Source organism: Lissotriton helveticus, chromosome 9, assembly GCF_964261635.1.
Source record: "Lissotriton helveticus chromosome 9, aLisHel1.1, whole genome shotgun sequence".
NCBI lineage: Eukaryota > Metazoa > Chordata > Amphibia > Caudata > Salamandridae > Lissotriton > Lissotriton helveticus.
The window spans coordinates 807,662,131-807,688,460 of record NC_136070.1 but is presented as its reverse complement, the minus strand read 5'-3'; positions in this window follow the sequence as shown (position 1 = coordinate 807,688,460).

The following is a 26,330-nucleotide window of genomic DNA, read 5'->3' as shown; positions in this document are numbered from 1 at the left end:
GACATGGATGCCTTCATGGACTTACATGCCAGTGGTGAGTACCTTGCCACAACATTTTGATTGTATGTGTTGACAGACATATATCATTCCAATTGTCCTGTATCTTGGTGGAGACTGCTTGGCTGTGTATCACATGGACCTCACCTCTAGTGTGACGAGGCAGCATCAAGTGCAGAGTTATGCACATGATCATCACTTGCTGATGGAGAACAGGATTGGCTTGCTTGAGTTGATGTTGCACCTCCACAGATAATTCAGTACATCCCTGCACTGCACAAGCAACTATACCAGTAATTTCATGAATTTAGTCTGGCATCGAGCCTAGTGAGCAGCATCCCAAAAATGTATGCACTTTGTCAGAATTGTGCAAGGGGGCCAGCTTTGGTCTAGCCATTGCCAGTGTACACTGTTGTGCAGATTGTGCTTTTTGTTAAATGGAGTAAATCCGTTCAGTAGTTCATGAGAAAACCCCAATAGACTATGATTGTAGTCTTCTATGCACCGGTAAACTTGTCTTTTATACCTTCAATTCCCCAATCTGTATCCTTACACTTCCAGTAAACACTATCATACTTCTGATTCAGTATTGTACTGACCATACAGCACTATGTGCTTATCTGTACACTATTCTAAAAGAATCCATTCACTACATTAAAACACTAATCAGCAGATGTACAATAAGTGGTACATTCCCAGAGATATGACAGTTATTGTGTACTGTGATATCACCTCCTTCTGGCACAAGGCTTTATAATGTGATGCACCTTCCACACACCATGGCACATCTTTTACACTACCAGTGCATCACAAAAGTGACGTAACGGCTGTGTTAAAAGAGGCACAAGGGGGTTGTATATCTACCCCTAACACATACAAATTCACTCAGACAGTTCCACCAGCCGTGCAACTTGAAGCATAGACTTGTAACATATTTATATGGATATGTTGCATTCAAGTGCTTCAAAGGTACTACAGTATACTATAGTTAAACACCTTATAGATGTATGCTGTAGCACTTCCTCATAGTTCTGCACTTTCACATTCACCATACACTAGCAATGTTTTCATTCATTCATTTATGAACTACACATTCATTCTGAGAAACTTTTATACACTAACATAGAAATATAGTTCTTTCTTTGACCAGTGAAGGTAGTTCTAAAAAGAACTGTTTTTTTTGTGTTTATAGTTTTCTTTTTTTTGTGTGTTTTGTCAACAAGTTTTTTTTAAAACCAAAAAAATGGAACTGGAACCCAAAAAGTGTCCAACTGGAACAAAAGAATGAAAAAAAAAACCTAATGTCGAGGACAGCGATGCTCCTGCATCCTGCTTTTTATCAGATCAATAGACTGTTCCCTATAACACAAAAGTTTATCGCAATAAATGCATACAATTTTAACGTCAGCAAAATCAGGATCAATTTGTGGTGTGGACTGCTTGCTGAAAATTCTGCTGCAGTATTTGATGTCCTTTGTGCAGAAGCAGATGGGTTGTCCTGCAACCTCCGTGTTGCAGCTAGAGCAAAGTTATTGGGGTGCAAGTTCTTCACGTGTCGCACCATATTTGCTGTGCCAAAGGAGTATTTTTTAGATGGATCACCCCTTGAAAAACTAGTTTGGCAAATTTTACAGGTTACTTTTGGAGCATGAACTTTTTTTTGCCCTTCTGGAAAAGTAAAAAATTGCCAAATTAGAGCTTCTTTCCTCTTCTTTGGAGGTTCTTCAGGAATTAAATATTCCTATGAAGAATGGCTGGAAGATGAGTCCATTGCTGTTATTATGGTAATCTTCCTTCTATTTGACAGGATTCTCAGAACAGATGCTTCTTCTTAGAAAGACAAAGTAGAATGATTAAAATGGGATGGAACTTTCAACAATTGGAATAGGAACTATTATGAACCAATCAAATCCCTTCTTTTAAAGTCACATGGCTTTGCATACGCTTACGCTGAGCTTACGGTGCTCTTACGATGCGAGTACACATAACCTTCCACCGTGATTTGTGTAATTACTTTTAAAAGTAATATACCATTGTCTAAAGTTTAAAAAACTATTTTCATAACTATTCTACATAATGTATTCTGTTAATATGTTCATTAAATACATAAATATATGTTTTTAAACAATTAAAAACATTTGCGCCTTTCACGTACGGGGCGCCCTACATGATGTCACACGGAAGCTTTGATGCGACGCGTAACGTTGAAGCGTATTCGTAGCGCATGCGCGAGTACGCGCTCAGAATGATTAGCAATACAAACTATGGTGCAATCACTCTCTCACTGTCAAATCAGAGGACAGGGCGCGCTACGAGAATAGTTACAAGTGGTCACTCATTGGAGATCGGATTCTGGGTCTGCCTCTGCGCACATGAAAACCCCGCCCCATCTCTCTCTGTTGTTAATTATTGGTGCACATACTCACACTTGCGCAGTGCATGCCCGCCCACACTTTCGCACATATCACCACGTACATTTCTTGCTATTACTAAGCCTGGAACCCAATATATTAGCTAATGGGAGGTCCCCCAGGTCCGTCATTCTTCTAGACTGCGAAAATGCTATCAATGACGGCCCTGGACTTAGTTTGGTTAGCCCCCGCGGTTCCCATATAAAACGGATAGTGACCTAATCATACTCTCTTTTGCCTCCTCTGCGGTGACAGACAGACTCTCATCGTCGTCGATTGTACTGCAAACTGTTTGCTTGAGCGGAGGAGGACTCGTGACACTCGACATGGTGTCACTGCTGCTGTCTTCCAGCCAGGCCTTCGTAGCCGCAGTGCCGGCGTCGCCCGCGCCCGCCCACCCGGGCCCATCCAAAGCCCCAGCCTTTGAAGACAAGACAAGAGACGACAAAAGCAAAGGTAGGAGAAGCCGCTATAAATTGTACCTGCATGATAGTATTTTTCACGTGGCCCTCAAAGCTCTGGTTTGCTTTATTTTTGTGCGACACATACTTTGTACTTCATTGTATTTGCTCCCTCCTAATCCTCCCGTGACTTTTAATATTTATTTCTACCTCACGTGGCCTTCCCAGGCCTCTATTCTTATTGATCGTATACGGTTTATTGTAATATTACCTTCTGCGTCACGGCGCCCTACTAGGCCTTTTCTAAATAAATTGTGCGTGCATGAATTTCTGTGTACTATTTTTGAACTCTGCCCCATGCTTTAGCCTGAATTGGTCCAATTTGTGCATTCATATTAGTATTATTTTTTTACTGTGTCACATGCCCCTCCCAGCCGTTTTGCTTTACTTTTCTGCGGCACATGTTCTCTGCTTCGCAGATTTGCTCCCTCCTAATCCTCCCGTGACTTTTAATGTTTATTGCTACCTCACGTGGCCTGCCAGGCCTCTATTATTATTCATCATATGTAATTGATCATAATATTTCCTTCTGCGTCAAGGAGCCCTCCTTGGCCTTTTCTAAATAAATTGTACGTGCATGAATTTCTGTGTCGTATTTATGAAGTGTCCAGTGCTTTAGCCTGTATTCTTATAAATTGTGCATTCTTAATAGTATTATTTTTTAACTGCGTCATGTGCCCCTCCCAGCTCTGTTTTGCTTTTTTTTTGCTCTATGTGCTTTGTACTTCATCGTATTAGTTCCCTCCTAATCGTCCTGTAACTTTTAATAATTATTGCTACCTCACGTGGCCTTCCCAGGCCTCTATTCTTATTGATCGTATATGGTTGATCATAATATTACCTTCTGCGTCACGGGACACTACTAGGCCTTTTCTCAATAAATTGTGCGTGCATGAATTTCTGTGTCGTGATTTTGAACTGTGCCCCGTGCTTTAGCCTGTATTGCTCCAATTATTGCATTCATATTAGTATTATTTTTTTACTGCGTCTCTTGTCCCTCCCAGCTCTATTTTCCTTTTTTTTTTCTCCCATGAATTTTAATATTTATTACTGTCTCACATGGCCTTCCCAGGCATGTTTTCTTACATATTGTCCTTTCATAAATCTATATGTTGCATTTTTGCGCTACGCCACGTGCTTTGTGTTTCAACATACGTACTCTCTCCTAATCATCATATTTGCTCCCTTTTAATCCTCCACTGACTTAACATTTCTTACTTCCTTACGTGACCTATAGTTGTTTTTTTTCTGTGCTCAGGTTGGCCTACAAATGTTTTGCCTCCTCAGACTACCATAGTTTTAATTCATAATAATTGTTGGATTTATAACTTTGACACTACACTGTTGTACTAGCCCTTTATTTGGCTTAGGTTACCTAAACTTTTTCCCTCTATCGTACATCTTTTTATAACATGCTTTCGCCAAAATACATGTTTTTGACACTTCACCACTTCATGATCAGTCTTTAAGTGCAATTGCTGCCTTTTTTTGAAAGTGTAATGGTAATTGTTTGTCCATGATTAAAATGTTACTCTTGATAGTTACGTATACCAAGACTGCTCATGTACATGCTACTACTGGGCCTACAACAGTAACTGTGCCACCGACACAAGAAACTCTAAATATAAAAATCAAGCCTATCACTGCAGGGCCTGAGCACCCTTTGTTAAACTGTCATGTTTTCAAACTGCATCCATTTGACAGGCCTTACCTCTGTATTTGTATAGACTGTACTCTATATCCCTCGCTTAAACTTTCTGCACACAACATATTTTTCAAACTACATTAATATAAGAAAGTTATTTTGGATTAACTGTTTGTGTTTAAGACATTTTCTGTTAGGTTGTTAAACTAATTTCTTCTTTAAGAAATGTTACTTTTTCAAAATTAATTTGCAGGAAGCATAACCAGTGATAATTCACCAGCACATGATCAATCTCCACAACGTGATCAATCTTCACAACGTGATCAATCTTCACAACCTGTACCAGGTACACCACGTTCTGCTACATGTAAATTGTGTATACTATACCTAATTGCGTATAATGTACATATTGGTTCCTCTTTAGAAGCTCGTGTGCTTTCATATATTTTTACAACTAATCGATACCTTCCTCTCAAATATATGTCTCTCAACACCAAATATATGTCTATTTTCATTCCTATTACAGTTACTTATCTTTAAGTAATAATTTCCCATCAATGTGTGTACTGAAATTCTCTACTCTGAAACCTATGATTGGTATGACATTCAGGTTCGACTTTGGTCAACATATACATTTGTTATTATGTATTCAGTTTGCAGAATGCTACCCAACTCAGCAGCCAGTAGTCGAGATTTTTACTAATGTAATATTTCTGAAGAATTATTGACTGAAAATTGCAATTAACCTAATGGAGTCATCACATTTGACACAAGTTGTGGGTTTGCTGTATGGTCTCCACATCTTGGGAAATTCTAAGTCTATATATCCAGTGTATAATCGTATTGGTTGGAGGTGCTCAAAAGATGGTGTTTACGTACCCACCCACCAGGGTAATGATAATATTCGAGACCAAAGAACGCCCAGAACAAACATTTTTTACAGCTACACCAGAGCACACTCTATCATCATATCTGTAATCCTAAACACAACCCAGGTCAGTCCAGAAAACAGAGATCACTGTGGGGCACTCTCCCACCAGAAGTACACTGGTGGGAGACTGATAGATTGTGCTCTGGTGTAGCTGTAATATATACGCTTGACTTTAACATTTCATTGATAAATAAGGTCTCACACTCTAGTGTTGTCCTCAGCATTGGATTCTTCTTTATTTAGTTTTTTCATACAAGATCTTTCATAGATAAAGACATATCATTACTTTTTAACATAGTATAGTAATATATTGTCATTATAGTTGTGAATTTTCAATATTGTTTGTAGTAAAGCCATTTGAATATGTTTGCAACAGTTGTAACTGTCTCTAATCCTGGATCTTAAAAACACCTAGACTCATGCATAATATATTGCAAACTAAGTCTTTAATTGTTAGCATTGCTGTTATGATGGCCTAATGAACATCTTTTTTTACATTTAGAGTCTGTTGAAAAGTATTGTTCTCTACAATCAAGATACTTCAACAACATACGTGCAAAAGTTAATGGTAAGTGCCCTCAATGACTGTAAATACAGAATTAAAAAATTAAGTGATATAAGTCCTTGGAGTCTTTAGAACGCATTAACTCTCCAGTTCACATTTGTCTAATACAGAAACTATGTTACTCTCACTTAGATAACTGAGGCATTTACAAGGGTCTTTTTAGAGTTACGTCCACCATGTTGTAAAGCTGGCTATGCACCCTTCAAATTAATGGAGTCATTACCACGTTTCCACTAAGTGATGAGAGATAACTATGTTTACCATGTAAATACATATAACGTTTTCATTTCAAAAAGCTATTGACCTTTAAACAATGCAATCTTAATAACAAGTTACTTTTCACTATCTTCCCAACAGGCCCAATGTTTCGATTGCAGCAGATGACTTTACCTTGACTTTATAACACCAAATGTAAATCTTACTTACCTTTTACTGCTTAGATATGTAAAAAATGTATCTTTTTAAGTAACATATGATCGCATGCAACATGTCTAAGTAGACATTTCCACACTTCTGCAATCTAGTGTTGTGTCTGAATTATGTTAAAAACTAATGTTGAGACAAACTTCTTTCAGCTGTCACGATTTGCACAATCCTTTTAGAGTTGGACCAGACTTCCTCTAACATTCCTACTTTATTTTCTTTTTGAAATTCAGCAATTATTTTGTTTACGTGTTGAAATATAAATTTAAATCTTCCTCCTCTTTGAAGGTCAAGAAGCAATACCGCTCCTCTACACATGATTGTTCAATGGTAGTCTAAAAAGTAGTGGTAATTCCACTATCACTATGGTAGATATCTGACAATAGAATCTATGATATCGTTACACCACTGTTCCATGGTCATAATCAAAAAGGTGTGTTTACACTCAACAAAAAGAACAATCAAGCACTTTTTATGCTGGACAGTATTGTTTCTAAACACCCTTGCAACTGCTTTCTTTCATACCTTCAAAAAAGATGTCATGCATTGACATGTATATTCTTTCAGGTCTGTAAATCTCTAATGTAAAACACGCGTACTTTTTTTTCTTTTCTCACTGACATATATAAACTCATCAGTCACTCCTATTACAAGCTTTTACAATCCTGAATACTGAGCACTACGTTTTGTGTGAGAGGGTGCCCATGCATAACCATGCTAAGTTTTCTTTAGCTGCATGGACACATGTAGTGTAACCTGTCAAACACTTTGAAATGCTACCCTCCCACTAGTCCTAAAGGCGGATGTAGAATTCAACCGTTCATCATAAAATAGAATTGGATGTCACTAAGTACAAAGTATTTCTGTATTATGTAAGCCCTAATGTGTCCCTTAAAGATTCCAGCGAAGTCCAGACACATACTAACTAAAACACACCAACCATTAGTAACCTGTAAAATTTGCCAAACAACTCTTTCAAGGTGTGATCAATCCAAAAAATAATCCTTTGGCACAGCAAATATAGTGCAACACGTAAACAACTTGCACACCAACAACTTTGCTTGAGCTGCAACAAAGAGATTGCAGGACAACCCACTCGCTGCTGCACCAAGCACATCTACTGCTGCAACAGCATCTTCAGCAAACAGTCCATACTCACATATTGATCTTGAATTTGATCAACTTAAATTTCTATGCATTTATTGCAATCAACTTTTGTGTTAGTGAAACAGTTTATCAACCTCATCAAAAACAAGAAACGGGACCATCGCTGTCAACATTAGTCATTAGACATTTATCAAGCTTTTTTGTTGTAAGAACTACCCCGTCCGAAGGCAGTAAGAAATTTGCACACTTGCTACCTTTCTTGCATCCTTTCTATTACACAGTGTGTGTAATTTGTCCACTTGCATTGGTTGTTTAGATGTGCTACCCATTTCTCAGGTTCCCACTGCAGAATCCGACGCACAGTCTGTGTAATGGACTGGAAATCCAAACATCCCTCACAAGGCAGTGGGTACTTTCCGCATCTGTAGCCTTTCTTATTTTTCACCTTTTTTGTCTTCCATTCAATCAACACATCATCTACACGTATACACACCTACTTGCTGCCTTTCTTGGCTGGGGTTATCAATTATTCTTGAATTTCATATTCTAATTCAAAGTCGTGGCCCTTTATAGAGCCGTTATGTTGCAAATACTTCTCTGCTAAAGGCAGTGGTTAATTTGCACACTTGCAGCCTTACTTATGTTTTACATTGTTTATCTTCCACTCAATGAATACATCATCTACACATACACACACCTACTTGCTGCCTTTCTTGGCTATGGTTATCAACTATTCTTGTATTTCATATTTGTATTCAAAGTGCAGGCCCTTTATCAAACCTTTTTGTTATAACAACTACCTTGGCTAAAGGCAGTAAGAAATTTGCACACTTACTGCCTTTCTTGGCTGGGGTTATCAATTATTCTTGAATGTCATATTTTGATTAAAAGTCAAGGCCCTTTATCGAGCCTTACTGTTGTAGCTACTACCCCGGCCAAAGGCAGTGGGAAATATGTACACTTGCTGCCTTTCTTGGTTGGGATTATCAATTACTCTTGAATTTCATATTTTGATTAAAAGTCAAGGCCCTTTATCGAGCCTTTTTGTTGTAGCTAATACCCCGGCCGAAGGCAGTAGGACATTTTCACACTTGCTGCTTTTCTTGGCTGGTGTTATCAATTATTCTTCAAGTAATTCAAAGTTTAGACCCTTTATTGAACCTTCTTGGTAACTACTACCCATAAATGGCAGTGGATAATTTGCACACTTGCGTCCTTTCCACCGCAAAGTGTGTGCACTTTGTGCACTTGCTTAACTCCTTAGATGAGATACCCGTTTCTCAGGCTCCCACTGTGGAATCCGACTCACAGTCTGTAATGCACTGGAAAACCAAACACCCAATTCCTTTACAAGGCAGTGGGTTGTTTCCGCATCTGTTACCTTTCTTCCTTTTCACCTTATTCTGCATCCACTACCTCAAACACACCTACCTGCTAACTTTCTTGCAGCCTTTTCCAAGTATTATTCTAATTCAAACTAGAGTCCCTAAAATGGACCCGGTCTTCTAATTTTTCAGCCCTACCGCCCACAGTGGTAACTTAATGCACTTACATTGCTTCTTTCTATGTGGTAGCCATTTCTTAGGATCCCACTGCAAAATTTGACGCCCTATCCGTATAATGAGGTGGAAATCCAAAGATCCACTTCCCTGACAAGTCAGTGGATAGTTAGCACGTCTGCAGCCTTTCTAATTTTTCACCTTTTTTATCTTCCACTCAATCAACACATCATCTACACATAACACACACCAACTTGCTACCGTTTTTGGTTGGAGTTATCAATTATTCTTGAATTTCATATTCTGATTGAAACTCGTGGCCCTTTATTGAGCCTCTTTGTTGTAGCTGCTACCCCGGCCAAAGGCAGTGGGAAATTTGCACACTTGCTGCCTTTCGTGGCTGGGGTTATCAATTATTCGTGAATTTCATATTCTGATACAAACTCGTGGCCCTTTATTGAGCCTTTTTGATGTATCTAGGACCCCGGCCGAAGGCAGTGGAAAATTTGCACACTAACTGCCTTTCTTTTCTTCGCTGCGGTTATCAATTATTGTTCAATTTCATTTTCTGATTCAAAGTCAAGGCCCTTTATCAAGTCTTTTTGTTGTAGCTAATACCCTGGCCGAAGGCAGTAGGATATTTTCACACTTGCTGGTTTTCTTCACTAGGGTTGTAAATTATTTTAAAAGTAGCTACAAGCTTAGGAACAATATTTTGTTTTGGAAACAAATTTCAAAGTAATCATCTCTGTAAAACTTCTTTGCCATGTTCAGTCATTTCTCCAATTTTTATTTCTTGTAGAATAGTTTCATATTCAACATCATTTGCTTGTTGCATATTTGTAATAAGTTCCTTATATTCAAAATATGACCAAATGTTAACATATCCAATCCTACATTACATCGTTTACTTATACTACCTGTGGAGCATGACAACAAATTACAATAGCACAAGCTGCTATCTGGAGAAGCTTGTTGTAAAGTTTCAAGAGTCTTGACGAAAATGAAACTTCTCATTATTGATGACCTAAGCATGATATCAAACTTAATGCTTGCCTTTGTGCATTTAAGAATGCAGCAAATTCTTAAAACAGAGTATGACATATTACTCTCGATTTATTTAAAGCAGAGACAATTGTACTATGTCCTTTGATTCTGTTAACGGTACAAAATAGCATTCATCGATGTTTGTGTCGAGTAGTACCTTCAATCTACATTGCAGACAGCAGGGTTCACATCTTCAATTCAGCTTTGGATGTAAATTTCTCTTCAGTATCTGTGCTGAGAACGGCTTTCAATCATTTCTGCACTTAGTAGAGTTGACAACTAGATACCAAGACCGCCAGCACTACAGAAAACATTCAATACAATCTTGATTTATTTCAAACAGAGACAATTCCACAATGTCCTCAGATTTTCTTAAAGTTTGAACAGTAGGAAATTCAGCCTTCATTTATTTAATGCAGAGAGAATTCTACTATATATCTTCACATTGTCTTTAAATAACTGACAAAAAACATTTGTCTATCTCTGTATCAACAACTCCCTTCAATCTACACTGCGCAAGGAACGTATAAGCTCAGCACCAAAGATACTACTTACTCACTGCACCATAAATAATCACCAAGAAGAGTGAACACTTTTATGTTATAGTGAAACAGACTGTTCCTTTTAAATGAAATTGATGCAGAATTCAATCAACTAAAGACATTACTTCAATTACTGTTACTCCCCCCCGATCATGTATCATCACAGGGTACGTTCAACCTCAGCACCAAAGGCATTACTAACTCAGTGCACCAGAAATCATCAACACAGGACCGTATTGAATAACATGACATATTTACAAAAAAAAAAATATCCTACTTTTTGGAGATATAGTTCAACTTACTTCTGTGAATGGACACCCAATATTGATTAAAAAACTTGATTTTAAAGACTTTGCTACCAATGCGTCCTGCTTGGGCCACGCATAATCGCAGACTTCACAGAACTTTGTTCCTTCAAGTGCCACTAACTCATTCCACCACTTATCATCGCTGCATTCACACACACACTAAATTACCAATTTTGTGCAGCTGTAATCAATGCCACGTAGTCATGAAGTCTTGGTAACCACTACCTCCTACCATCACCACATGTCCGTATTCAGCCAGAATTGAACTGATTCTTCATTCAGTACATATAAAGTACGGTACCAAATAAAGTATTCTCCCTCAAACCTACACAAAATCGCCAATTGCCCTTACTAAGCCAGAATTCACAAGACCAATAAAAATTACTATTAGTACATCCTGCCCGGACCACACATCTTCACAAGCTTCACAAACCTTGTTGTTTCAGGTACCACTAACTCAGGGGAATCTAAACTAATTATAACACCGATTTCATATTCTGATTTAAACTCAACACCATTTATCGAGTCTTTTTGGTGTAGCAACTACCCCGGCCGAAGGCAATGGCAAATTTCCACAGTTCCTGCCTTTCTTGGCTGTGGTTATCAATTACTCTTGAATTTCATATTCTAATTCAAACTCATGTCCCTTTATCAAACCTTTTTCATGTAGATACCGCACTAGCAGAAAGCAGTGGGAAATTTGCTCACTTGCTGCATTTCTTCGCAGGGGTTATAAACTCTTGTTCAATTTCATACTCCTATTCAAACTGCAAGCCCTTTATCAAGCCCTTTTTGTTCTATCAACAACCCTGGCCAAAGGCAGTGACAAATTTGCATACTTGCTGCCTTTCAGAAACAATTTCACAATGTCCTCAGATTTTCTTAAAGTTTGAACAGTAGGAAATTCAGCCTTAATTTTTTTTAATTTAGATATATCTCAACTGTATAACTTCAGATTTTGTTTAAATAAGTGACAAAAAGCATTCCTCCATGTCTGTGTCAACTACTGCCTTCGATCCACACTACGGACAGCAGGGTTCAAAACTTGAATTCAGCTTTCCATCTACACTATGCACAGCATTCAAATTAGCCTTCATTTATGTAAGGCAAACATAATTTTATTAATGGATGGCACAAAAAACATTCCTCAATGTCTATACTAAGTACTACCTTCAAATGTACACTACGAACAACAGAGTTTACCTCTTCATACCACGAGCACATTAGTACTACAGAAAACATTGAATCCAACCTTCCTTTATTTAAGGTAGAGACTAATGGAATCTATATCTTCCGATTTTGTAAAAGGATATGACAAATAGTATTCATCTATAACTGTGCTCACTAAACCCTTCAATCTACACTGCGGACAGCAGATTTCACAACTTGAATTCACCTTTCCATCTACACTAAGGACAACATTGAATTCAGCCTTGCTTTATTTAAGACAACCAATTGTACTGTGTCCTCAGATTCTGTTAACTGTGACAAAACAGCATTCATCGATCTTTGTGTCAACAACTGCCTTCAATCTACACTGCAGACAGCTGGGTTCACAACTTTAATTCAGCTTTGGAACTAAAGTTGTCTTCAATAACTGTGCTGACAACTGCCTTCAATATATTCTGCGGCCAGTAAAAACTTAAAACTTGATAGCAGGAGCTCCACTACTACAGAAAACATGCAATTCAGCCTTGGTTTATTTAAGGTAGAGACTAATGGATTTTATGTCTTCCGATTTTGTAAAAGAATGTCACAAATAACATTCATCTATAACTGTGCTCACTAGAGCATTCAATCTACACTACGGATAGCAGGGTTCACAACTTGAATTCACCTTTCCATCTACACTAAGGACAACATTGAATCCAGCCTTGCTTTATTTAAGACAGACAATTGTACTGTGTCCTCAGATTCTGTTTACTGTGACAAAACAGCATTCATCCATCTTTGTGTCAACAACTGCCTTCAATCTACACTGCGGACAGCTGGGTTCACAACTTGAATTCAGCTTTCCTTCTACATTAAGTACAGCATTGTATTCAGCCTTGCTTTCCTTAAGGCAGAGACAATTATACTGTGTCCTCACATTCTGTTAACTGTACAAAATAGCATTCATCGATGTTTGTGTCAATTAGTACCTTCGATGTACATTACGGACAGCAGGGTTCACAACTTCAATTGAGTTTTGTATGTAAATTTATCTTCATTATGTGTGCTTAGAAGTGCCTTCAATCAATTCTACACTCAGAAAAGTTCACAACTAGATACCAAGAGCGCCAGCACTACAGAAAACATTCAATACAATCTTGATTTACTTAAAACAGAGACAATTGCACAATGTCCTCAGATTTTCTTAAAGTTTGAACACTAGGAAATTCAGCCTTCATTTATGTAATGCAGACCCAACTTTACTATATGTGTTCACATTTTGTTTAAATAAGTGACAAAAACCATTTGTCTATGTCTGTTAACAACAGCCTTCAATCTACACTGTACAGGAAACGTACAAGCTCAATGCCAAAGATACTACTTACTCAGTGCACCATAAATCATCACAAAGAAGAGTGAACAGTTTTATGTCACAGTGAGAAATACTGTCTTTTTAAATGGAATTGATACAGAATTCAATCAACAAAAGACATTACTTCAATTACTGTACCTCCCCCCCGACCACACATCATCACAAGGTACATTCAAGGTCAGCGCCAAAGGTATTACTAACTCAGTGCACCACAACTCCTCACCACGTGACCCTATTGAATAAGATGACTTATTTAGAAAAAAATATATCATACTTTTTGAAGATGTACTTCAACGTCTGTGAATGGACTGCCAATATTTATTAGAAAACTTGATTTTAAAGACTTTGCTACCAATGTGTCGTGCTTGGACCACGCATCAACACCCTCCACAGAACTTTGTTCCTTTAGATGCACACTTGCTGCCTTTCTTGGCTGGGATTATCAATTATTCCTCAATTTCATATTCTGATTGAACGTCAAGGCCCTTTATCAAACCTTTTTGTCATAGCTGCTACCCCAGCCGAAGGTTAATACTCCAAAAGTAATCTGTTAAATTTTCCAAACAACTCTTTCAAAGGGTGATCCATACAAAAAATACTTCTTTAGCACAGAAAATATAGTGCGACACATGAAGAACTTGCACCCCAACAACTTTGCTTGAGCTGCAACACAAAGATTGAAGGGCAACCCACCTGCTACTCCACCAAGCACATCAACTGCTGCAACAGCATCTTCGGCAACCAGTCCATACTCGCATATTAATCTTGATTGTGGTAAACTTACATTTCTATGCTTATGTTTATGTTTATGTTTACAGATTTCTAGAGCACATGGCTGCCCGTGAGCGTCCCAGCGCTAATGATAGAACAGGCAATGACAAATGAGGAGGGTTTATGGGAACAGCCAGGACTTCAAAAGTTTGCGAAAAGAGAGAAGGTTGGGCTGAGCACGGATGTCCGGTGGGAGTGAATTCCATAGTTTGGAGGCGTGATACGAAAAAAGGCGGCCTCCTGATCGAACCCTTTTAATCCTGGGTATTGAGGTCAGGTGAAGGTGTGTGGACCGAAGGATTCTATTGGTTTTATAGGGAGCAATGAGACCTTTTAGGATAGGGGGAGCTTTGCCATACATGATCTTGTGAGTAGTGCAGAGGGCCTTAAAATGTACTCTTTCAAGTATAGGTAGCCAATGAAGTGACCTGAGGGCTGATTTGGCTGAGCAAAGGTTGTTAGTGCCCGTAAGAAGCCGGGCAGCAGTGTTTTGCACAACCTGTAATTTAGCTGTCACTTTCTTTGGAGCGCCGAGGTAGAGGGCGTTACCATAGTCCAGTTTGGACAATATAAGGCCCTGGATCAAGAGCTTCCTAGACTGGATGGGGAGTAGAGGTAGGATTTTGCGGGAAATGTGGAGAAGGCCATAACAAGCTCTGGCCGTTTTTCTGGCTTGGGTGCTGAACGTAAGGCCTTGGTCCAGCCAAATCCCCAGGATTTTAATATCAGACTTTGGAGTTGGAGGTGGACCCATACAAGGGGGCCACAGAGTCTCAGGGCGAAAGTGTGACTGGTTGCCCATGACCAGAATCTCCGTCTTTCCACCATTAAGCTTAAGATGGGACCTGTCCATCCAGCCGGTTATATCCCCAAGACAGGAATAGAGATCGATGGAAGGGTGATCCTGTTGACTTAGTGATACAACGAGCTGGGTGTCGTCGGCATAGGTCAGAAGCTTAATTCCATATGGAGTGACGATTTTTTCAAGGGGGGGGCCATATAAACATTAAAAAGCGTGGGGCTCAAGGATGAGCCCTGAGGGACGCCACATTGTACTGGAGTTGTGTTGGAGATGAAGTTGTCCTCTGCCACCTGATGTGATCGGTTGTGTAAAAAAGATTTCAGCCAAGACAGGGCAAGTCCTGAGATACCCAGGTCTCTTAACCGATGGATCAGCATAGGATGATTTACAGTGTCAAAGGCTGCACTCAGATCCAGAAGGATCACTGCCACTGATCCCCCTGAATCCATGATCTTTCTAGCTTCTTCAACTACCGCTATCATCGCGCTCTCTGTGCCCTGACCCGGGCGAAAGCCCGTCTGTGAGGGTTTAAGTAGGTCGTTTGATTCGAGGTAGTCTGATAGCTGCCGATTGATAAGCTTTTCTGCAACCTTGCTGATGCCTGGCAGAAGGGAAATGGGACAAAAGTTGTTCAATTCCAGGGGGGCGACATTGGTTTTTTTAAGTAAAGCTTTAACTACAGCCGTTTTCCAGCTCGGGGGTACGATGCCCTGGGAAAGGGTGATGTTAATCAGATTCACCAAAGGGGCAAGGATGGTGGGTGCTACTCATTTTAGGATGTTCCATGGAGCTGGGTCTAGCGGAGAGCCGCTTTTAATTGACTGTAAAATGGGGAGAAGAGTATCTTTTGCGATGGGGGTGAACATATCCAGACTGGGCTCAGCATGCTGTGAGTCTAACGGGGGCCGTTCAAAAGGGTCGGCAGAATTATACAGGGGAAGATCCTTCAGAATTTTTTTAATCTTCTGGTCTAAGAACTTGGCTAGCTCATTGCAGCGGTTCTCTGAGGGGTCCACGGGGCGGGGGGGGTCTGGTGGTTTTAGAAGCTTCTTCACAATTTGAAATGTTTCTCTTGAAGAGCTCGCGGAGGATCTAATTTTTTCTTCAAAGAATGCGGCTTGCGCCGTTTTAAGGGCCTTTTTATAGTTTAGAATCGCGCGTTTGTAGTCCTGCTTTCTGCGAGGATCATAGTCCTTCCTCCATATCCTTTCAGACTTTTTACAGAATTTTTTTAGGAGCCGAATCTCCTTGGTAAACCAGGGCAAGGTGGTTTTGCCCTTTGGTTTAAAGGAAGGTTTTACGGGAGAACTATGTCCAGGTAGTTTTTAATCCACAAGGAAAACATAGTGTCCGCAGATACAAGATCCGCCTCACATATAGGAGGAGAAAGCTCCAGGATGTGCTTCCATTTGTCCGGGTCCAATTTTGACCATGAGCATGCGGGCCTACTGGGGGCTGATTTAGGGCGGTAAGTGCTCGGGATCCACCAACTAAACGGGATGAGAAAATGGTCTGACCACGGTACCGGGATTGGTGCGAGCACTTTAAGGTCAGGGATACTGGAAAAGATGGGGTCCAGAAGATTCCCCAGAGTATGAGTAGGTTGATGGTTTCCCAGATGGAGCTGGCATGTCGCTAAATCCAATGACAGTTCAGTGGCTAGGTTGTCTCCATTATTATCAAAGTGGATGTTTAAGTCCCCTAAGATCATAAAGTTAGGGAGAGTACTGGCCAGAGCCAGTGATGTTTCTAGAAGTGACTGCAAAATTGTCCAATAGCACGAGGCGGGCGATAGATGAGGATTCCGGAGAGAGATTTACACAGAGAAACTTGAATCGTGAACTGAACATTTTTACAGTCAAGTATATAGCTTCCGTGAAATCGACAGGAAAGAGGATCTTTAAAAATAACGGCTATCCCCCCTCCCTTTCCCTTTGATCTGTCATGGTGTTGAATTAGAAAGCCCGACGGCAAAGCCTGGATGATATCCGGGCCAGAGTCCGGAGATAGCCATGTCTCTGTTAAGAACAGGATCTCTAGATGGTAGTCTTCTATGAGTATATAGATTTCCTGCGCATGTTTGGGCAGGGATCTGCAATTTAGCAGAGCCATATTCAAAACAGTGTGAGAAGTGAGACAGGACTCGAAAGTAGGTAACGTGTATGGGCAGTGGGGGCAATGATTACAAGGGCCATCAATTGTGATTGAGTGTGCGCAGAGGGGCACGGGGGGCTGTCTCAATTGGAGCAAGGTCTCCCTAGAGTACTTCCAGGGGAATCCGTAGGTTAGGAGGTAGGGTGCTGGGCCTTAGGCACGGTCTGGCGCGGACGGGCTCAGACGGGCTTACCTCCGGCGCGCCATCTGCGCGCGCGCTGCGCTCGTCCGCTGCACGTACGATATATGGAGGGCATTTTGTAGTGTGTGGGCCAAATCGCCCGCAACACTAGTCTGCCGACCGTATCTACCCCTAAGATGGCGCCTGTGTCAAAACGCTCCAGTGCCTAATCCCGCGTCCCAGGTGACCCAAGTCGGCCGCCTGGGAACGCGTGGACCCTCGGGGAGAGCAAGTGAGAAGGTAGGGGAAAGTGAGGAAAATTAAAAAGGTGCACAAAGATCGTGACGTTCTGAAAGTTTTTAAAATAGCACAATGCAACAATTACAAATGTTCTAACTAGTTAAAAAGATTCCGTCCCTGACTCCCGGCTTTCCGCCTCAAGAGTCTTAACCTCTATCAGTAAGTGTTTGCTCGGATCGGCTCTATATATAGTGTGTGGGCCAAATCGCCCGCAACACTAGTCCGCCCACCGTATCTACCCCTAAAATGGCACCTGTGTCGAAACGCTCCAGTGCCTAATCCCGCGTCCCAGGTGACCCAAATCGGCCGCCTGAGAACGCGTGGAGCCTCGGGGAGAGCAAGTGAGAAGGTAGGGGAAAGTGAGGAAAATTAAAAAGGTGCACAAAGATCGTGACGTTCTGCAAGTTTTTAAAATAACACAATACAACAAAGTACAAATGTTCTAACTAGTTAAAAAGATTCCGTCCCTGACTCCCGGCTTTCTGCCTCAAGAGTCTTAACCTCTGCATTTATTGCGATGAACTTTTGTGTTACGTGAAATAGTCTATCAACCTCATCAGAAATAATAAACAGGAGCATCGCTGTCCTCAACATCAGTCTCTACACATTTATCAAGCTTTTTTGTTGTAAGAACTACCCCGTCCAAAGGCAGTGGGAAATTTGCACACTTTCTGCCTTTCTTGGTTGGAGTTATCAATTATTGTTCAATTTGATATTCTGATTCAAAGTCAAGGCCCTTTATCAAGCCTTTTTCGTATACATACTACCTTGGCAGAAGGCAGTGCGAAATTTGCGCATTTACTGCCTTTCTTTGCAGAGGTTATGAACTATTGTTCAATTTGCTATTCTGATTCAAAGTCAAGGCCCTTTAGCTAGCCTTTTTGTTGTAACTACTTCCCCAGCTAAAGATACTGATTAATTTGCACACTTGCAGCCTTTCTTATTTTTGACATAATTCATCTTCCACTCAATCAATACAACATCTACACATACACACACCTACTTTCTACCTTTCTTGGCTACGGTTATCAACTATTCTTCTATTTCATACCCATATTCAAAGTACAGGCCCTTTATCAAGCCTTTTTTATTGTAACAACTACCCCAGCAGAACGCAGTAAGAAATTTGTACACTTGCTCTCTTTCTTGGCTAGGGTTATCAATTATTCTTGTATTTTATAATCCTGTTGTGATGAATTTAATTAAGAAAGTGAAGAATTTCTTTTAAAAAATGCATTTTATAAGAAAAAGAAGACTATAGAAAATCTACTTGACAAGGTTTTCGAATTGATTTTTTTTTATTTGTTATAGTAATCAATACAATTCAATCACTAGATAAACCAATCCCTTTAATGAAGGGCAAAAGTAAGTGGAAAAGAGTAACTAACAGAAGTAATTTTTCAGAGGTTTTTTTGGGTGAATGGAACTATAGTTCAAGTTCTGAGCCTTTTTTTAATGATTACTGTTATCTTCAGAGTAATGATTTCTTACATGCAGTTGACACTAGTGGTCATGCCTATGAGCTTAGAAATGGTTGTCCTATTGTGAAATACAACATTGTTCCTAGAAATGCAAAAGAGGTGTTAGCTGAGGAGGTTTTAGGGAAACGTCCTAAAGCTCCAGTGAACACTTGCAATTGTAGTAGTATTTATACTGTAACTCAACAATCTATTGATTTTTTTATGCAATTTCTTACATAACTATATTAAGAAAAGTGTTAAACAAAAGATTAAGATGTTGCAAGGACTACAGTCTTGTAGTGTGAGAGAAAATACTGGTTTGCAAGGTCATTCTCTAGCTTGTCTTCTTAAAAAAAGTATGGCGAAGTGTTTTTCACCAATTCAGAATGTTACCAGTTCATCAAACTCAAATGAGGAAATTAGTCAGAACATTGTATTACAAAAAAATTCCAGCACTAATGTTAAAAAAAGTTGAACAGTACTCTTTTCCGTGCATCTGTATCAGATGTAACAAATGTCTCTGATGAAATTCAGCTTAGTTACTTTGGTCCTCAGGAAGACAGTGCAGAAACTGACATATTAATAGAAGAAAATGTGGAAGAGAATGTACAATGTTCTACTGTAGAAAATTTTGAGCAAGATATTACAAAGTTTAAGGTGATTTCACTTGAATCGCCAAATTATTCTTTTATTTGTTTTCAACAAACTCATTATAGAAATCAAACCAGGACTGTTCATCTGTATTTAAAAAGGAAAATAAAAAAGAATGGAAACATTTCGCAACTTATTTGTTGATGGAGAATTCTTTTGATTTGGCTTCTGATCAGCGTATTTGTAAATATTGTTATAACACAGTAGATGAAAACAAAATGCCTGCTAGAGCTGTGCATAATAATCTTGAGTTCGTAATTATTCCTTCTGAACTGATGGATTTAAATACCTATGAGTCTATTCTTATTCAAAGTGTGCAACATTTCAGGCTATTGTTCGTATGGAGCCTAAGTCAGGAAAATTGCCTCCTTCAGATTTACAAACAGGATTAAAGGGCAGAGTTGTATATTTGCCTGTAGATTTTTTTATAAATAATTGAAACAATTGGTGTAGAAAATGTAGAAGATCAACCTATAGTTATTCTTGTTAATGGCGTTCCTACTAGGAGTATGAAAATCTGGCAAGAATTAGTGAATGTTAGCAAAGTGTAAAAGGCAACGTATCTACGAAAAAAATAATCAATATTATAAATAAATGTGTATGTGAGCTGTGCTGAGTACGCTTGGGATGATTTACTTCAATTTCTTCGAAACACAAATCCAAAGATACTAAATATTGAATACAAGACACCTGGAGAATTGTGCTCTTTGGATCCAGTTAATGTATACAGTCATTTCAATCATAGATTCAAAGCTATAATATCTTTTATCACCAATAAAAAATATTCTCCTCTTGGAAAGGTTTTGGATTTCTTTTGGAGAAAAGAGTATCAACCAAAAGATGCTCCTCACATACATATGCTAATATGGATCAAAGATGCTCCCAAATTTACAACTGAGTCAGATGATTCTGTGCTGTCTTTTATTGAAAAATATGCCACATGTAATATACCGAAAAGTACACAAGATAAGGACTTAAAACAACAAGTCTTACGATTACAAAGCCATCGTTGTGGGAAATACTGTCATCGAAACTACAAATTTAAGAACAAGTTCTACACCAAATGTCATTTTGGATTTCCACGTCCTGTAATATTGAAAGGAAGAGTGAACAGTTTTATGTCATCTTTGCTACATACTATCACAAAAAAGTCTCCAAAACATACATACAACTTAAAAAGAAATGAAAAGTCAAAATATATAAATGACTACAACCCAGTCATTTTGTCCATGTGGAATGCTAACACAGACATTCAATATATTGCAGACAATTCTGTTGCTGTTGCTCGATATCTAACACCCTACATAACAAAATCAGAAAAGACAGAATTGAAGGAGATGTGAAAAGAGATTTCCTACAAGAGAAGTCTAACTAAAAAATTATTTAGTTACAGTTTGAAAATGTTATATCATCGAGAAATTGGAGCTTTTGAATGTTCAGATCACTTATCATCTGCAAGTCTTTACTCCAAATCTAGAAGAATCATTTGGGAGAGTCTAAGTCTTCATGCAACACGAAATTGAGTACTTAAATCTGTACAAGAAATTGAATATTTAACTGAAAAAAGGCAGAAAGTATACGTATTATAGTGTATTAGTTCATAACACTTCCTATTCCAACCGTTCCAAGATCCCTCCCTTTTTATTCATTCTACTTTGAGTTCCTAAGAAGGACCATCTCTTCTGAGAATCCTGTCAAATAGAAAGAAGATCACCATAATAACAGCAATGCACTCATCTTCCAGCTTTTCTTCAAAAAGAGATTTCAATCCTGAAGACCCTTCAAAGAAGAAGAAAAAAGCTCTAATTTGGAACTTATTTACTATCCCTGAAGAGCAAAAAAAGGTTAATGCTCCGTTAGTAACCTGTAAAATATGCCAAACAACTCTTTAAAGGAGTGAAGCATCCAGAAAATACTCCTTTGGCACACCAAGCATGATACAATATATATCAAGAACTTGCGCCCCAATAACTTTGCTCGAGCTCCAACATGGATGTTACAGGAAAACTCACCTGCTGCTGCACCAAGCACATCGATTGCTGCAGCAGCATATTCAGCAAGCAATCCACACCCACAAATTGATCCTCATTTCGGTGAAATTAACATTCTATGCATTTATTGTGATGAACTTTTGTCTTACGGGGAACAGTCTATCGACCTAATAAAATGCAGGGAGCAGAAGCATCGCTATGCTCAACATTACTTTTTTTGACATTATCTTGTAATTGGCATCAACTATCCCAGCCGAAAGCAGTGCTTAATTTGCACACTTTCTGCCTTTCTTGACTGGAATTATCAATTATTCTTCAATTTCATATTCTGATTGAACGTCAAGGCCCTTTATCGAACCTTTTTGTCGTTGCTACTACTCCAGCCGAAGGTTAACGCTCCAAAAGTAATCTTTAAAATTTACCAAACAACTCTTTCAAAGGGCAATCCATCCAAAAAAGACTTTTTTGACACAGCAAATATAGTGCGACACGTGAAGAACTTGCACCACAACAACTTTGCTTGAGCTGCAACACAAAAATTGCAGGGCAACCCACCTGCTGCTGTACCAAGCACATAAACTGCTGCAACAGCATCTTCTGCAAGCAGTCCATACTCACATATTAATCTTGATTTTAGTAAACCTACATTTCTATAAATTTATTGTGATGAACTTTTCTGCTACGTGAAACAGTCTATCAACTTCATAAAAAACAGGAACATATCTGTCCTCAACATTACTCATTAGACATTTATTAACCTTTTTTGTTGTAACTACTCCCACCGAAGACAGTTGGAAATATGCACACTTGCTGCCTTTCTAGACTGGGGTTATAAATTCTTCTTCTTCTATTACAAATTCAAAGTGCACACCCTTTATTCAGCCTTCTTGTTAACTACTTCCCGTAAATTGCAGTGCGTAATTTCCACACTTGCATCTTTTCTTCCGACACACAATCTGTAATGAGTTCTGTATCCAAATATCTACTTCCATGATAAGGCACTGCTTACTTTGCGCATCTTCAACATTTCTAACTATTTACCTTATTCATCTTCCATTAAATGAACACATCATCCACATGTACACACACTTACTTGCTGCCTTTCTTGGCTGGGGTTTTCAATTATTCTTGAATTTCATATTCTTATTCAAACTCTAGGCCCTTTATCGAGCCTTTTTAATGGAGATACTACCCCGGCCGAAGGCAGTGAGAAATGTGCGCACTTGCTGACTTTCTTGGCTGGGGTTATCAATTATTCTTGAATTTCATATTGTGATTCAAAGTCATGGCCCTTTATCGAGCCTTTTTGTTGTAGCTACTACCCTGGCCGAAGGCAGTGGGAAATTTGCACACTTGCTGCCTTTCTTGGCTGGGGTTATCAATTATTCTTCTTGTAATACAAATTCAAAGTACAGGCCCTTTATTGAGCCTTCTTGGTAACTATTACTCGTGAATGGCAGTGGGTAATTCGCACACTTCCTGCCGTTCATGTATAATAAAAAGCTTAATAAAAGTCTACCAATATTAAAAAAAGAGACAGTATGGTCTATGGTTATCAAATCTTCTGTTTGTTATTCTAATTCAAAGTACAGGCCTTTTATTGAGCCTTCTTGGTAACTACTACCCGTGAATGGCAGTGGGTAATTTGGACACTTTCAGCCTTACTTATTTTTTACATTATTCATCTTCCACTCAATCAACACACCATCTACATGTACACACACCTCCTTGCTGCCTTTCTTGGCTATGGTTATCAACTAATCTATTTCATATTCGTATTCAAAGTGTAGGCCCTTTATCGAGCCTTTTTGTTGTAACAACTACCCCAGCCAAAGGCAGTAAGAAATGTGCACACTTGCTGCCTTTCTAGAAGTGTATTAGTGTTTCCTGGAGATGTAAGGAAACAGACTGGGCAATTAAAGGTATAAAAGACAAATTTGACGGTGCATGGAAGAGTGCAGACATAGTCTACAGGGGATTGAAACAGTCCATGCCCTAAGACCTACTTTTCAACATGAGTACCTCAGTACTAGCTGAATGATTACAATTCTGCAAGAAGAATGTCTCAAACCATTTTAATAAATGTATTCTTATAACATCTCATAACTTAATAGAGCTTCTAAAATAATTTCATCATGTATTTCATATTCCTGATTATCAATTTCAAAAGTCATATTATCGTACTCGATGTCATCTAATGCTTCCAGAAAATCAACATCTAAGGTTTAGTCTAGGAAATCACAGCTAATATCTGCAGCATTTATATCTTCCTCTTCATTCTCGCTACTTGTAAAAAGTATGTTCAGTTCTTCTATGACACTGTTACTAATTTCGAAACTGTCTTCCAAATTGTTTTGTTGATTTTCCATACTGAATTTCTTATGTTGTAGGTCCTTGTACAAAAACATAAACACTTCATTATATCTTCACTGTAAACAGCATTTGTGGTGATTCATATGAATTATATTAAATATTTATCTTGCAAATAAAGCAACAATATTTTGTACATGAGTGTAACAATCTTCCAAATTGTTTTGTTGATTTTCCATACTGAATTTCTTATGTTGTAGGTCCTTGTACAAAAACATAAGCACTTCATTTTGTCTTTACTGTAATATCAGCATGTGGTGATTCATATGATTTATATTAGATATTTATCTTGCAAATAAAGCAACAATATTTAGTACATGAGTGTATTTTATTTTGAAAACATTTGAAAATTAAATAAAATAAATAGTGTCACTCTGCATTGTGTCAAGTGCTTTATTTATTTATCCTACCTACTGTGTTGGAAACTTAAAACAGTGACGACAGCAGTGCCTTAGTTTGACTCACCCCATTACATTGTAAATTAGGGTGGAGGGAGGCAAAGAAAATGAGTAAAGTACATGTCTACAGATGTACTGCTATATTCAGAACACTGGATCAAGCACTGAATAAAAAAACTCAGATAAAAAAAAACATACACAAAAGAAGGCTGCACAAAAGATACACAAAGGAAAGCTACGCAAATAGGACACTGAATCTTGAACACAAACTGGTAAGTAGGCAAAAGAACAAAAAAGCTAAAAACACTGCAACGGACGCTACGCTGTGGAACTCATTCTTAAGTGAGGTAGAAACATACTGTAAATAAAAACAATTCAAATAAAGAAAAAGTAAAAAACATACATGGATGACAAAGTCACCAGAGGAATACTCTGTTCCCCAACACAAAAAAGGATTTTCCAGAAATTAAATGTACGAATGTTTAAGGAGCTGCAAAGGAACCCATTCCCCGAGACTCAAAAAATATCATTAGGGACCGTGTAGGGAACACCAATACCCCCACAGTCCCAGCCGGCTCCCCGCGTCCTTCGAGATCCGGCATTGCTTTGTCAGAGAGAGCAGTTTATATGCGGCTCTCTCTAACGAAAAGCAATCTGCTTTCCTACTTGAAAGACACAGCAGCTTAACTTGCTCTCTCTTTCAAAAAGGAAACCGGTTTCCTGTGCTAAAGTGGGAGCCGTGACGCTCCCGCCCTACCATACCAAACTGCAGTGTCCCGGGGGTAGACACCCCGGGACACTGCAGGAGTCGGCCCTGAGAGATGGTGGTCCCCAGAGCCATCAAGAGCTTCAGGACGGAGGCCGTGCGACCCCCTCCCAACATTAAAAAGCCCCGAGAAGTGGTAGTCCCTGGGGCTGGGAGGTCCGTGCCGTCACGGACCCCCCCCCTTTTTAAAATATCACTGCCCCAGGAAGGTGGCGGTCCCCGGGGCATGTACCAGGGCCATCAGCCCCCGCATACTTCATTAAAAGATGGCTGCCAACACTTCCTAGTTTGGAGCGTTGACTGCCAATCAGCATGCGAGCTCGTGCTCGTAATTGTACGGATTTCCGTACGTGTACGCCGCGATTTTTCTATTTTAATAATAAAAATAGAATATATAGCCTAAAAATCCATGAACAACCCCCTGAGCAACCCTAGAGGGTCAGGATGTTTCCCCCTTTCCTTATTTCTCAAATTTGTTTTACTATTTTCTTGTGACTCGGTTCTAGCGATGAACAAGATGGCTGCCAACACTTCCTGGTTTCGAGTGTTGACAGACAGTTGACAACCAATCAGTATGCAGCTTGTGCTCGTAATTGTACGGATTTCCGTACGCGTGTTGTACTTTGTCTCTAGATATCGCTATGATTTTACTTTTCTTTTTCTCAGGAACTACTGAACGGATTTACACCATTTAACAAAAAGCACAATCTGCGAACCGAACTCTACTTCTCCAAATTTGGTGTAATTCCGTTCAGCCGTTCGGGCTGTAGCCCTGGCTAAAGGTCCCTATGGAAAATTGCAAGGGGAAAACATGTTTTGGGACCCCCTTTTTTCTTGGCCCCCACTTGACAAATCACCCCCAAACTTTCAGGGAAGGAGCGAAGCCGAGCAGGCCATTTTCTTGGAGAAATTCGCGAAGATTGGTCCACCGGCGCCAAAGTTATTCCAAATAGAATGTTCTGGTTTTAATATGGAAACTAGGTCCTAACTATAAATACCTACTGCAACCACCGGTAGGTAATATATATATATATATATATATATATATTCATTGAAAAAACCATAGGTTATAGACCATATATAGTT